This window comes from Balaenoptera borealis (assembly GCF_965194805.1).
Source record: "Balaenoptera borealis genome assembly, chromosome: 3".
NCBI classification, from domain to species: Eukaryota; Metazoa; Chordata; class Mammalia; order Artiodactyla; family Balaenopteridae; genus Balaenoptera; species Balaenoptera borealis.
Window position 1 is genome coordinate 54,682,000 of NC_138866.1, and position 13,370 is coordinate 54,695,369.

At 34.7% G+C, this 13,370-nt stretch overlaps 2 pseudogenes across 2 annotated transcripts in view; one reads left to right on the plus strand and one right to left on the minus strand.

The window, feature by feature from the left end:
* The first annotated feature begins 306 nt into the window (after positions 1-306).
* On the plus strand, positions 307-831 carry LOC309625850 (14-3-3 protein zeta/delta pseudogene; annotated as a pseudogene). The gene has a single exon. The product of its transcript is annotated as a 14-3-3 protein zeta/delta pseudogene (transcript).
* A 422-nt stretch (positions 832-1,253) lies between these two features.
* Positions 1,254-13,370, minus strand: part of LOC309625851 (transcription elongation factor 1 homolog pseudogene) — a 55,554-nt pseudogene continuing 43,437 nt past the window's right edge. Inside the window, exon 2 of the transcript in view lies at positions 1,254-4,024. The product of the transcript in view is annotated as a transcription elongation factor 1 homolog pseudogene (transcript). The remainder of the gene's footprint in view (positions 4,025-13,370) is intronic.

Genomic DNA, 13,370 nt, shown 5'->3' on the forward strand with positions numbered 1-13,370 from the left:
GCAAGAGTTCATAGGATCAGTTTGGAATCCTCTTCCACAAGGAAAAAGAAGCTACTATAATGAATTTAAGGATCAAGGCATAACACAATTATTACTTCTTTCATATTCACTTTGCCACAAATTGAAGACAGAAACACAGAGCCTGTGAGCAGCGAGATCCAGGGACAATTTCAGCCTCGCCACTGCCATGGCTCAGAGCCAGCAGGACTCCTCTCCATCCACCACCATCCACTTCTGGCACAAACTTCCAGTCACGGATGAAAACATGCTAGTGCAGAGGCCAAACTGAGCAAGCAAGCTGAGTGATATGTTGACATGGCAGCCTGCATGAAGTCTGTAACTGAGCAAGAAGCCAAATTAATCTTCTCTCAGTAGCTTATGAAAATGTTCTGGAGCCCATAGATCATCTTGGAGGGTTGTCTCAAGTACTGAGAAAATGATGGAAGGTTCCAATGGCTTGAGAATACAGAGAGAAAATTGAAAGTGATCTCCGAGATATCTGCAAATGATTTGCTGTCTCTTTTGGAAAAAAATTCTTCATCCCCAGTGTTTCACAAACCCAGAGCAAAGTCTTCTACTTGAAAATGAAAGGAGACTACTACTGTTACTTGGGCAGTTTACTGCTGGTGATGACAAGAAAGGATTATGGATCAGTCACAGCAAGCCTACCAAGAAGCTTTCCAAGTCAGAAACAGAAAATGCAACCAAAAACATCCTATCGTATTGGGTCTGGGCTGTAAGTTCTCTGTGTTCTATTGTGCGATTCTAAACTTCCTGGAAAAAGCCTGCTCTCTTGCAAAGAGAGCTCTTTCCCCCTCCAGTTTTATTTAAATCTGCAAAGAGAGCTCTTTTCCCCTCCAGTTTTATTTAAATATAATTCACATATAACACTATATGTGTTAAGGTGTACAACATAAAGCTTTAAAAAATGTATATGTTGCAAAATGATTACCATAGTAAGTTGAGCTAACATCCATCACCTCACGTAATTATAATTTTTTTTTCCTTGTGATGAGAACTTTTAAGATTTACTGTCTTAGCAACTTTTAAATATACAGTACTGTTAACTATAGTCATCATGTTGTACATTATACCCCAGAACTTATTTATCTTACAACTGGAAGTTTATACCATTTGACCATCCTCACCCAATTATGCCCCCGCCCCCAGCAACCACAATTCTGACTCTGTTTCTATGAGTTTATTTTAGATTTCACATATAAGTGAGGTCATATGATATTTTTCTTTCTCAGTCTTTGCAAATGGTAGAATTTCCTTCTTTTTAATGGCTGAATAGTATTCCATTGTATATGTATACCACATTTTCTTTACATATTCATCTGTCAATAGACTTAGATTGTTAAGTCAGCTTTTGATGAAGCCATTGCTGAACTTGTTATGTTAAGTAAAGAATCACACAAAGACAACATGCTAACAGTGCAGTGACTGAGAGGCAGCTTGACATTGTGAACATTGGATGCCCAAGTGGACAAGGCTGAAGCAGGAGAAGGAGGGGAAAATTAACCAGCCTCCCAACTTTTGTCTATCTCATTCTGAAATTTACACATTTGTTATCCATAGTGCCCCACAAATAGATTTTTTTTATGACAAGTATATGTTAATTTTATTTGAATTTCTATTTTTTCCCGTAAGGGTTTTATGTTTAATGATAGGGGAATAGAGTCAGTTAACATTTAGAAATTTACTTGCTTTTTCCCTTCTCTTTCTTTCTTTTAAATTTTACATTCAGACTTGCTTTGTTTTTTCATTTATTCAACTCTTGTTTTAACAAGATAATTTATCTTGCTTAAATAAATTTTGTTGTTCTTCATATAGGTTTTGAACTTTTGTTACCTTTTCCTAGCTATTTTATCATTTGGCTATTGCCAATTAGATTTTTTTTAATTGAGATATAATTGACATATGACATTAGTTTCAAGGTGTAAAACATAGGGATTTGATATGTGTATATATTGTAAAATAATTACCAGTGTCTAGTTGACATTCATCACCACATATAATTTTATTTTCTTGTGATGAGAACTTTTAAGGTCTACTCTCTCAGTAACTTTCAAGTATACAATACGGGCATATCTTGGAGATATTGTGGGTTCAGTTCCAGACCACAGCAGTAAAGTGAACATTACAAAGTGAGTCACATAAATTTTTTGGTTTACCAGGGCATATAAAAGTTATGTTTACACGATACTGTAGTCTATTAAGTGTGCAATAGCATTATGTCTAAAAAAATAATGTACATACCTTAATTAAAACATACTTTATTGCTGAAAATGCTAACCATTATCTGACAATGCAGGATTGCAACAAACCTGCATTTTTGTAAAAAATGTAATATCTGTGAAGTGCAATAAATTCAAGTGCAATAGAACAAGGTATGCTTATACCATATTATTAACTATAGTTGCCATGCTGTATATTTTATCCCATGACTTATTTATTTTATAACTGGAAGTTCGTACCTTTTGATGCCCTTCATCCATTTCACCCATCCCCCACCCCGTTTCCCCTTTGGAAACCACCAACCTGTTCTCTGTATTTATGCATTCATTTTTGTTGTTGTTTTTTGTTTTTTAGATTCTACATATAAGTGAGATTGTATGGTATGTCTTTCTCTGACTTATTTCACTTAGCATAATGCCCTCAGGTTCCATCCAGGTTGTTGCAAATGGCAAGATTTCCCTCTTTTTTATAGCTAAATAATATTCCATTGTATATATACATACCATATTTTCTTTGTCCATTCATCCGTTGATGGACACTTAGTTTGCTTCCATGTCTTGACTACTGTAAATAATGCTGCAATGAATGTGGGGGAGCAGATAACTTTTCAAGTTAGTGTTTTGTTTCCTTTGGATAAATATCCAGAAGTGGAATTTCTAGATCATATGGTAGTTCTATTTCTAATGTTTTGAGGAAACTCCATACTGTTTTCCCTAATAGCTGCACCAATTTACATTCCCACTAACAGAGCACAGGGATTCCCTGTTCTTTATATCCTCATGAACACTTGTTATTTCTTACCTTTTTGATAATAACCATTTGTGTGTGTGTGTGTGTGTGTGTTGGCTGCTTTATTTAAGGGCTGGTGACTGACAGCTATCCTCAACCCAGCCCCTCCCTCCTCTACAAAAGTGGCCAAACATGAAAACAGGCCACTCTGCCAGGGGGCCTGTGGGGCTGTGGCTTGAATCCCAGGCCACAGGCCTTGGAAGGCAGGGAAGGAGGATGGGCAGTCAGTCCAGTTCAAATGGACAAGTGCTGGTGAGGTGGGGGAAGATGCTGGAGAGTCCTGAGGCAGCCTCTGCTGGGCTTGCCCTCACCTAGGATGTCAGGACACAGGTCCCTGGAAGAGCCAAGACTCCAAAGCCAGGGGGCCAGGTGCCAGAGGAGGGAGCAAGTCAAAGGCTTTTGGAGCCAAGGGAGACAGTTCAGGACCCTGGAGCCCAGCAACCCTTCAACACTACCCCATGCCCACGAAGACACCCCCACAGTCACACCTGCAGCCACACACACACTCACACCCACACCCATGCCAATTTCACATACACACAGGGCTGCAAAGGCCCTGGACCCACACCCTGGACCCTGGAATGTCTCTGGATTGGTACCCAGCAGGTGAGGCTGCCAAGGGGGTGGGTCCTCTGCGTTGCTAGTGATTGGCTGCCTCGCAGGCATCTATCAAATCGCTGTACACGTCCACTGGTTCTGACAGATAAGTGATGGGCATCTGGAATTCTTCTAGGCACATGGTACAAGAGATGACTCCAGTGTTGTGAGCCTGGTCCATTTTCATGTCACAAGACTTCTCGTGGTTGCAGAAGGGGCAGGTGAACTCGACATCTAGGGAGCCTGTCATCTTCTTCTTGGGGTGTGGCTTCTGTTTTGACTTTCTGCGCACCACTTGCCGACCCTCGTTGCAACAGCCTCGTTCACCCGGGAGACAGTGACTTCCAGCTCCCTGCAGAAGCCGATAACAACCATTTTGACAGGTGTGAGGTGATACCTCATTTTGGTTTTAATTTGCATTTCCCTAATGATTAGTGATGTCAATCACAATTTCATGTATCTGTTGGCCATCTGTATGTCTTCTTTCGAAAAAAGTCTATTCAGATCCCCTGCCCATTTCTTAATCACATTATTTGTCTTTTTTGCTATTGAGTTGTATGAATTCTTTATATATTTTGGATATTAACCCTTTATTGGATATATGATTTGCAAATATTTTTTTTCCCATTCCATTGTTTACCTTTTTATTTTGTTGATGGTTTCCTTTGCTATGCAGATGCCTTTTAGTTTGATGTAGTACCACTTGTTTATTCCTGCTTTTGGTATCAAATCCAAAAAATCATCACCAAGACCTATGTCAAGGTGCTTATAACCTGTTTTCTTATAGGAGTTTTATGGTTCCAGGTCTTATATTCAAGTCTTTAATCCATTTTGAGTTGATTCTTATGTATGGCCTAAAATAGTTGTCCAGTTTCATTCTTTTGCATGTGGCTGTCCAGTTTTCCAAACCCCATTTATTGAAGAGACTGTCCTTTCCCTAGTGCCTATTTTTGGTTCCCTTGCCATAAATTAATTGACTGTATATGTGTGGGTTTATTTCTGGGCTTTCTACTCTGTTCCATGGATTTATGTGTCTGTTTTTATGCCAGTACCATACTGTTTTGAGTAATATAGCTTTGTCATGTAGTTTGAAATTGCAGCACATAATGCCTTTAGCTTTGTTCTCTCTCAAGGTTGCTTTGGCTATTTGGGGTCTTTTGTGGTTCCATAAAATTTTTCAGATTGTTTGTTCTATTTCTGTGAAAAATGCCATTGGAATTTTGATAAAGATTGCATTGAATCTGTAAATTGCTTTGTGTAGTATGGGCATTTTAACAATATTAATTCCTCTAGTACATGAGCATTGAATAGCTTTCCATTTTTTTGTGTTGTCCTCAATTTCTTTCATCAGTGTCTTATAGTTTTTCAAGTACAAGTCTTTTGCCTCCTTGGTTAAATTTACTTCTAGGAATTTCATTCTTTGTGATGCAATTGTAAATGGGATTGTTTTCTTAATTTCTCTTTCTGATAACTTGTTATTATGTAGAGAAATGCAATTGATCTTGTATATTGATTTTGCATCCTGCAACTTTACTGAATTTATTTATTAGTTCTCAAGAGTTTTTTGGTGGAGTCTTTTGGGTTTTCTATATATAATATCATGTCATCTGCACATAGTTACAGTTTTACTTCTTCCTTTCTAATTTGGATGTCTTACACTTCTTTTTCTTGTTTGATTGTTGTTTCCAGGGCTTCCAATACTGTGCTGAATAAGAATAGTGAGAGTGGGCATCTTTGTCTTGTTCCTAATCTTAGAGGAAAAGCTTTGATGTTAGCTGTGGGCTTGTCATATATGGCTTTTATTATGTTGAGGTATGTTCCCTCTATAACCACTTTGTTGAGAGTTATTTTCATCTTGAGGTGGTCAATAATGGAGATGTGAAATTTTTATACATAGTACTTTTGCTATGTTGTGGCTTTGCAAGGACTTGTGTTAAAACTGCTTCTATGTCTAAGGAAAGAAAACTGCCTGCCTATTGGTTTGTCCTGGTGTGGGATAGGAGATAAAATTGGTTCCTATCAAAGATTTGGTTGTTGTGGGTATTTTAAGATTTGGAGAAATTATAGGACTGTAGTAAAAATAGATCCCCCATGGATGTTATTACCAAACATGTTTGTTTTGCCTGATGCGCAGCAAGCCAAAAGGCTGAGACACTGAGGTTTGTAGCAAAGAGAGAGTTAATTGGTAAGGCATCCAAGTGAGGAGATGGGAGAGCAAGCCTCAAATCTGCCTTCCCTAAGGCAAGGGGCTTGTTGTATTCGTGTATAAAGAATAAAGAAGCAGGGTGGTCTGAGTCACGGGGAGTGTGGGGAGGTTGGGGAAATGTGATTGGAAAAAAGTGCAATAATCATTGTTCTGCACAGGCGTAACTCAGCTACAGACCTCTGCACATTCAAAAGGTCACTGAGTGGACACTCCTGCACATCCAGCTGGTGGGTCAGTGGGCCTATTCAGTCTTAACCAGCTCAGCTGGAACTTGACACAGCTGACTCTCAGCTCAGCTTGTGCTAGACACAGGTGACTCCACATTCCTGAAAAATAACTCAGGCAAACATCTTATAGTTTGGGCTATGTGTTGCTTGGAGGACATATAAGTCTTAAAATGACCTTAATTGGTAAGGGCAGATGAAATGGATTTAAACCAAGATTTCATTACATTTTGAACATGTGTATCTGTGGAGTACAAAATCTCGACATGCACACCTTTGACTACAGCTGCAGAAGTGTTCCTTTAGACAAAGTTGTGATCCAATTTTGTCTAGAGAAGGGCAGAAATTATTCATATTCCATTGTTTGTAAAGTTACCTATTGTTTTCTTTCATTAGTTTGGTAACACTCATTTTATTTGCATTTAAATATTTTAAGCAACCTAAGCACAAATGTAAAAGTAAAGATGCGTTAAAATGAATTTCTTGATATCCATTATTTCATGGATATCAAGCAGAAAAGTAGAACAAAAGCCCCCAAAAAGCAAAAAATGATTTTTGCTTTTGTGATTTCTTTGAAACTTATCTAACATGCATGTTCTGTAAAAACAGTGAACAGTGGAATAACTTGAGATGGTGGCTAGGTTTATTTAATATTTTATGAAATCTTTATGAACAATCTAAGTATAATTGTTCAGAACATGTGTATTAAGTTGATGTAAGTGGAATAAAAGTTTTATGAATGAAAAAAAAAACTAGAAACATGAACTCTCAATTTTTCTTTTACTTTATTCCTCAGTTTAATTTTAATATTAAGGAAGTACATTTTACGTTTTTTGGTGTCAACATTTATCTTAGAAGATGCTTTCATCGTTTTTCTCATGCTTTCAGGTTATTCTTTTGAAACATGACTGATTTTAATATATACTTTCCACCACTCTTTGCATTTGTTGTATTTATCGATTTACAATGCTTTATAAATTTTAGTTATTTGTTCTAACAAAAATAACTTTAGTATTGCTCATATAGGATCCAAAAATTGTCTTATTCGTTGGTGAGGAAATGAACATGTGAATATCCTAGAATATCTTTAAGAAATAAATACTAGAAGATAAAGTCAATAGAAGTTTTAGATCTTTATAAGATATACAGGTCTTTTCTGCTGAAGCCAGAACACTGGTAGTAACAGCAGCAGCTAGAGGGGGCCAAGAGTCCAGTAGGTCAGTGATCTCATTGGGGTCACAGAGTGTTCTAAATCTGGAGTCAGAGTAGAATATGAAGAATCCTGTCCTAAGCATATGAATTTGTAACTAGAAGTGACTGAGTTGCAAAGACTGACTAATTTTGGGCAATAAAGCTAGCATCATTATATTTTGGAAGATAACTTTCTGAAACTATGTTTTAAATATTTAAGTATAGGCATAAGTTTTTTAATTGCACTTTGCTTTATTGTGCTTCGCAGATACTGCATTTTTGACAAATTGAAAGTTTGTGGCAATCCTGCATTGTCAGACAATGGTTAGCATTTTTTAGCAATAAAGTATTTTAAAATTAAGGTATGTACACTGCTTTTTAGACAAATTACTATTGCACACTTACTAGACAACAGTATAGTGTAAACATACGTTTTATATGCACTGGGAAACCAAAAAATTCATGTGACTTGCTTTATTCCAATATTAGCTTTATTGTGGTGGTCTGGAACTGAATTTGCAATGTCTCTAAGTATGCCTGTATTTACTGACTGATTAACAACATTAGCTTTTTATTTTATGAGATGTTGGGGGAAAATCTCTGAGTTGTATTTGAAGAATTTGATCTACTTTAAGAGAAAATTCATACCTTACAGTACATTTTAGTTGGTAGGTAAGATATAAATAAATATCAGAGAGTTTTAATAAATTAAAGGACAGCTTTAACTACAGATTAATATTGAACCTTATAGTAGAAATAATTTTATAATGAAATACTTATATATCTGTGAGAGGCTGAATATACAAATGGAATATGGCCAGGCCATAACTAAAACATAGAACTCTGATCCACATCCTTAGTAGCAACCAGGCAGGGAAGCCAAACCACAACCTCTGTAGCACTCAGCCCCAAAAGGCAAAACTTGATCAATAACTGCCAACTTCCCTAATTTTTGCCCTGCTTCTAACTTCAGACCAACCAGAGAAAATGAAAACATGCTTCCCTAGCCAATCACATAGGGTGCCCTTCTTCTAAGTTAGCCTGTCTCCAGATTCCTCATGCTGACAGCTTCCATTCGGGGTATACCTGAAGCCTTTTCTTTTTTCCCCTTTAAAGCTTTACACTTCCTTTACTGCCTTTAAATCCCTATCAAATGCAAGTGATGGTGATGGACTCTAGTTCTGAATAAAAAGCCTTTGCTTGTTCACAAACAGGTGGGCTTCACTTACTTACACAACTGGAAATGTAAATGTATGGAATATTGAGACTTATAAAATCCAAACTATATCATCTAAGATTTTAAAATAACAATTTCAGGGTATAAATTACTTCCACTTAAATAATCTCATGATGGTAAAAATTTGCTGACTCTCAGCTAGAAATTGAAAAGCAGTCAATTCTAATTTACACACTAGCTTTCCAACAATTTCTTGATTTTGAAATATGGATTTTCACATCCACACTTTTAAAAGTAACTGAGATCATCTGAAAGTTATTTTAATATATAATTTATAGTGGTCCTTTGATTCATTAACCCAGGATAATACCTGGTGATTTAAAGTTTTATCCAGAAAAGAATTTTGACTTTCAGTTAGTTGGTAAGGAATATCCAATATTTAGATAAGAAATTCAATTATCTTTTCGTAGAAGCCAAGATGATTAGAGTCAGAGAACCAGAGGCACTATGCTGTTTCATTTCAACGTATACCTAAACCAATTCTGTTTTTAAGTATATATTTTATTTCAAGAAATTGGATCTGCCTTGAGATCCATAAACTCACACTATTGCATTCATATTTATTGCTTTTAAAGTAATTATTGTGCTAACTAGTACATTAAATTTGTTCTGTTAAATATAAGAAGCCCTTAACTTTATAAAAATCTCCCTGGAGTTTTCTCCTGGACTATTATTTAGTTATGTTCAAACACAAATTATAATAGCCAGTAACATAAGAATGTTTCTGGAGGGCTTTTAAAGAAGAAAGAAAAATGAAAAAACACCTGGTAATGTGTATTTCAGCCAGGAAATCCAAGAATCCACTAGTGGTTTTCAAGCTTTTCTAACCTTTGTAATAGTGATAAATACAAACACATATAGTGTTTATTATGTGCCAATTATTGTTCTAAGCACATTATAGGTATGAACTCACTAATCCTTATACCAATTCTAGAAGGTTAGTGTAATAATTCCTTAACACTTCCTTTAGATTTATAATTTTTGTGACCTAAATCAATGGCACTTATATTTTAGATATGAATGTAATTTAAAATTAAAAAGAATGGGAAAGAGTCACAGAATTTTTTCACCAAGTGAAGTTATAAGAACTACCCACCACCATCAACACAACTACTATCTACTGTCATCACTTTTTCATTGAAAACAAATTTTTAACGTCAAAACAGTAAGCCTAAACTCAGAGTAAAGAACACTCTTACTGAAAAAAAATTTGCTTTATGGAAAGGTCATTTTATTCCTTATTTTTGTCAGATGTTTACATGGATCAATAAAAGCTTTATTGACAGCCAAAGACAATCTGTGGTTTTACTTGAAAAATAAATTAGAAATTTTAAAGGGTCTGACTAGTTGAAGCCAAAAACAGTCAATCCTTTGTGAATGATACTAAAAACAGTCAAATTTCCCAAGTTTTGTGTGAATAAATTATAAATTATAAATTAATTGGCTGGTTGAATTCTTTACTTTTTAATTTTTTTTTTTTTTTTTGGTCTAATGACTGAAAGCAGTGTGAACAGTAATAGAAAAAAAATAAAGCCACACAAAGAAATGAATGCTCATCCATGCTCATTTGTCTGTAAAATTGTGAAATAAATGTGTTTTGCATATTGAGCAGTCAGTTTATTTTCCTCATACCTGCCATTAAGTTATATGGTTTCTTGATCTGTGAGTTAGCACTTGGTTTTCCAGGGTCCTCTACTTTGACTTTAATGTCACTACATCCTTGGGAATAGTAAGCATCACATTTGAAGCTCCGGGGATTTGGTGCCTGTCTGTAGAGCATACAAAGCATAACTCAATGTTTTTTTTTCAAGGGTTTAGCTTTCAAGCTGTGTTAATTTGTTATGTGGTTGCCACACTGATTTTTTTTCTTTTATTAATTATATCTTCAGCTCTTTGGTTGGTCTATAATAGGGACATATTGATTATTCTTGTGGATGAGTAATTGAAGTATAATAGTTCCAAATTCTATATCCAGGAATCAGGAAATAGCTAATAACTTGAATCAGTGTCAAAATGTACATTATTGGTTGAATAGAGTTGGATGATAATTCAACTCTGCAAAGGGATAAATGATCACTTGAGAATAACATAAGTACTGGATTAATGTCTTATTGATTTCTGAAAAAGAATGGAAATGTGGTCATGTTTTCTGCTTTTAAAGAGGATATTTCTTTTGGGGAGGTTATTTTGATCACATTGACACCTTAATCAAAGTAATCAGAAAGTGACATGATTATGTGGCTATCAACTAGCAAACTGTTACTCAAAAATAACTGAAACAATATTGTGAGTGTGACTATGGAAATACCAATTAGGACAAGTGGATTTGGTTGGTGATGCATATATAGAGTTCATAGAGGAAAACATCCTAGTAAAAATAGTTTTATACCACATAGCAATATGTTTGATCTCAGATATTTCATTTTATTTGAAAAATTAGTTTAAAATAATTTGTAATAAAACATACTGTAATGGGCTGAATTGTGACCCCCCCCCAACAAAAAAAAGATATGTCCTAACCTTAATGCCCAGTACCTGTGATTGTGAATTTATTTGGAGAAAGGGTCTTCACAGATACAATTAAGTTAAGGGTCCCAAGATGAGAGCATCCTGAATAACCCAGGTGGACCCTAAGTCCAATGAAACATGTCTTTCTTAGAGACACAGGGGATAAAGCCATGTGAAAATGGAGGCAGAGATTGGAATGATGTGTCCACAAACCAAGAAATGCCAGGGAATCCTGCAGCAACCAGAAGTTAGGAGAAAATCATGGACAGATTCTTCCCCAGAACTTCAAGAGTCAGCCAATCCTGCCAGCACTGATTTTGGACTTCTGGCTTCTAGAACTGTGAGAGGATATTTCTTGTTTTTTTAAGCCATCAAAATTGCTGTAATTTGTTGCAGCAGCTCTAATAAACCAATACATACAATTATGCAGAGACTAAAATGTCAGAAAATTGAAAAACTAAAATAGGAAAGTAGTTACATCATATGGATTCAACAAGAGCTAAGTAGAGAATTAACTCTGAGTCATCCCAACTTTTATCTCATATCTATATTAACAAGCTTAAATAAAATTAATTGAATTTGCAACAACTCATGATTTCATGTTACATTCCAAAATCATTAAAGATAGAGGAGTAATACAAATGAATACAATGAAGTCCAAATTTATAGGCAGAAACTGATTAAAAATGAAAATTAATTTGGAATCCAACCATTTAAAATATCTAGGGAAAATACTTCCTGAAACATAAATATTTAGGGGGAAAGTCACTTGGGAAACCTTTAAATGCTTAAGCAGAACATGAAAGGTATTAACCAAATGTGATATTAATTGCTGTGAGATTAAATAGCTAACAGCAGAACAACGATCTTTATGCACAAAGTCTTTCTAGTTTTCAGTCAATTATTGTTTGTATAATTAGTAAGCAATTTCATCATCTATGCTATAGTTGTTTAAAATCAAGTCAAAAAGAATTCCATCATAGTTTGGGGAGATGTTTTTATGCCTTAAGTTAGTCTGACTCATAAAAAAAATGCTCCAAAATTTATCTATTTAGATTTAACCAAATATCTTTTTAAAAGAAAAACTAATTGACATAATTTAGGTCATAATCCTCTTAAAAATGTTTTAGAAAAGGGTTACGTTGTATTAAAAAAAAACTCTATCCAAATTATATAGAATCTGGAGGGTTACTGTCATTGCCAAGTATTATCAGAATAATTGTATTCATAGAAATGCCCGAATTTTAAATCCTTCATAAGCTTCACAGAACACAGAGTTCTCACTAAACAAACAAAATATGGCATCAAGCCAAGGGAATGAAGAGAATTGAAATCTCACTTTGGATAAATGTGTAGTTAATTACTGTTGACTGATTAATTCAACCCTTTTATTTCTATTCTAAGCTTTTCTTATTTGATATTAGAATATATAACAAATGGAGTTTCAAGAATATATTTTGAAAGACACTGTGTCAAAGTAAAGGTTATCTCCTGATGAGATTTTTAATTAATTAAAGTTCAATAGAAGTTTAATATGAAAAAAAGTTACTGTAAATATGTTTGGTAATGCTACAATTTGTTCTGATGTGCTACTGAGTAAAACAAGTTTGTAAGGCGATATGAAAATATGTTTTAATAACTGAAATTTTCTTCATCACCTTGTATTAAGCATATACTGTAAAAGTTTTTAAGTTTTATAAATTTTTATTGTAGATGAAAGTAGGTATTTAGAAAGGGTATTGGAGAGATATGTTTTAATGGCTTATCAGTTTTAGATTTGATTCCTTGTCCTACAACCTACAATACTGAATAAGCTAACCAATGTAATCCCATACTAAATGAAGCAGATTAGGTACTCAATAAATGCTATTTATTATTATTTACTTTTTAAAATTTATTTTATTGAAGTATAGTTGATTTACAATGTTGTATTAGTTTCTGCTATACAGCAAAGTGATTCAGTTTTATGTATATATATATATATATATATATATTCTCTTCTATATTCTTTTTCATTACAGTTTATTACAGTTTATTGAATATAGTTCCCCATGCTATACAGTAGGACCTTGTTGTTTATCCATTCTATATATAATAGCTTGCATCTGCTAATCCCAAAATCCCAATCCATCCCTTCCCCACTCCCCCTCCCCTTTGGCAACTGCAAGCCTGTCTTCTATGTTTGTGAATCTGTTTCTGTTTCGTAGATAAGTTCACTTGTGTCATATTTTAGATTTCACATATAAGTGATATCATATGGTATTTGTCTTTCTCTTTCTGATTTACTTCACTTAGTGTGATAATCTCTAGGTCCATCCATGTTGCTGCAAATGACATTATTTCATTCTTTTTTAATGGCTTAGTAGTATTCCATTGT